This window comes from Silene latifolia, chromosome 5, assembly GCF_048544455.1.
Source record: "Silene latifolia isolate original U9 population chromosome 5, ASM4854445v1, whole genome shotgun sequence".
NCBI classification, from domain to species: Eukaryota; Viridiplantae; Streptophyta; class Magnoliopsida; order Caryophyllales; family Caryophyllaceae; genus Silene; species Silene latifolia.
This window is the reverse complement of record NC_133530.1, coordinates 72,886,938-72,889,088: the sequence shown is the minus strand read 5'-3', so window position 1 is coordinate 72,889,088 and position 2,151 is coordinate 72,886,938. Positions and strand designations below refer to the sequence as shown.

General features: G+C 38.9%; 1 long non-coding RNA gene across 1 annotated transcript; it reads left to right on the top strand.

The window, feature by feature from the left end:
• The first annotated feature begins 254 nt into the window (after positions 1-254).
• LOC141656156 (uncharacterized) lies at positions 255-1,711 on the top strand. Its single transcript, XR_012548393.1, has 3 exons — positions 255-324; positions 970-1,034; positions 1,592-1,711. It is a non-coding gene; the product is annotated as an uncharacterized LOC141656156 (long non-coding RNA).
• Positions 1,712-2,151: the final 440 nt, after the last annotated feature.

The following is a 2,151-nucleotide window of genomic DNA, read 5'->3' as shown; positions in this document are numbered from 1 at the left end:
ATTACGTTAAGTTATTTTACTTGACTCGCGTTGTATCGTAAGATCGAGTTGTTTCGTAAGTTAATTGAGACGGGTTTACATGGAATTCGAGATGTGAGCTAACCCATTTACCCTCGACCCATTGGAGTTTACCCAATAACATGTTTAACCCAACACCCAACATCATGTTTTTACCTAATTCTTAACCTAATTTTTACCCTAACACTACACAACCCTCATCTCACCCGCCTCCCTCTTTTCGATGCACACCAACACACACACACACGATCCTTGCATTTGATTGAAGATTGCTCATCGATTCCAACCTAATTCGATTCCCTGTTTGTAAGTCGATTTCATTCCATTGTTTATACTATTTTAAAGTCGTTTTTTTCGAAAAGTTTGAAAAGAGAGTCCTGTTTATTTGATGTCTAGTTTATGCATATAAAATATCATAGTCAAATTCTTTGTGGTTTGTCCTAGGTGATTTATTTATTAACATGTCGCTGAAAAGTCCGCGAATCTGATTTGGTTGTGGAAAATGATTTGAAACCTTAATTTTTATGTCGATTCAGTTATGAGGCTTCTTCATACATAATCTTTGTATAGTCTAGATGATAATAGGATTTGGAATTTCTGAAAAATAATGTTTTAAACTCGTTTTATGAATCAATACTTTTTATGCGACGGTTTCTGTCAGTTTTTGGAAATCAGTCTGGAAACCCTTGATAAGTATGGAATTTGGGGAAAACACGTTAGATATAATTTGTAGCTAAGACTCATGGGGTTCCAATTCAATTGGCCTTGTATCAATTTGATTTTTCTGGAATTAGTTATGTATTTTATTCCGAGTCTGTCATGTGCTGGAAAATCAGGAAAAATCGTGTTTGTTCTTTAAGTTGATATTCCTACTAAGTTATGATGAGTCTAGGTTATGTGCATGATTATTTGATTGAGTAGGTGGTAATTATATATAATTATGTTATGTAGGTGATGGATATGTGAAGGTTCATAATTGATTGCTTGTGTGAGCTTGGATTTGCTGGCACTTGGAGGTAGGGAAATACACTTGACTTCTTATCGTGTTATTGAATTGTGTTGACTTGTTTGTGTTTCATATGACCAAGTTGTGAACGTGACTTGATTCGTGGTTGTTGATTACGCTATAATATGGTCGACTGAATGGTTCGTGTTGAGTGTGTTATCACAACATTTGGTACCGGACATGATTTCATTCATTGGTATACATATTGTATTGCATTGTTTTTACTGAGCATTCATATGCATTGGAGATGGAGGATGTTGTGGTGACGTGGTGTGGTGATGGTGATGTTGTGATAAGGCCCAGGCGGGTTCTCGCAGACTTGCCCTGGTGTCCTCAACATGCGGTGGCGGATCGACTACGGTCGATATATATAGTCTCTAGGGATCGGTATGGCTGGGCGTTCCGGGTTATGAGTTATGAGATGTGAGTTGAGATGGAGATGGAGGTGACGGAGGAGCATGCATCATACATATCATATTTTGTTGTTTCATTGTTTTCCCTACTCAACCTCGTGGTTGACCCTGTGTATTCGTGAACACCTGTGACGACCCAATTATTGGCGAGCAGACTTGACAGGTTTAAGAGATAGGACGGGAGCTGGATGGGCGTGAGGCACTGGATCGGAAGACTTAGTAGCTAGATCACTATTTAGAAGACTTTCACTTTTATTCATGTTAATTCTTGTAATTTGATGTAAAAGAAGTTTTGTTATAATTAAGTTAAAGTATTCATATAATTTGCCTTGGAGTTTAATTTGTTATTCACTACCTCCGGAAACCGAGTTGGTAACAGTCCGGTTTATTAGGGAATGTCTTGCCTAAGGCTCCTTCATAAACCGGGGTGTTACAAAGTGGTATCAGAGCGAACGATCCTCGGGCCTAAACCAATGAACCCAATGAACGTAGGATGTGTCTAAATAAAATGAACCCCAGGAATAAATCGCTAGGAGCTCACGGTGCGGTTAAGAAGGCGCCCTTAATGCGTGCTCTTTTGCCCTCTCGATTTTGAACCGGGTAACCCGAGAGAAATTGAGTGAATGGGGTAGTTAGAAGGAAAACCTTGGATATAATCGAGTGGATGTACACCTTGAGACCCATATATTCTAACCATGCTGCAGGACAACGTTA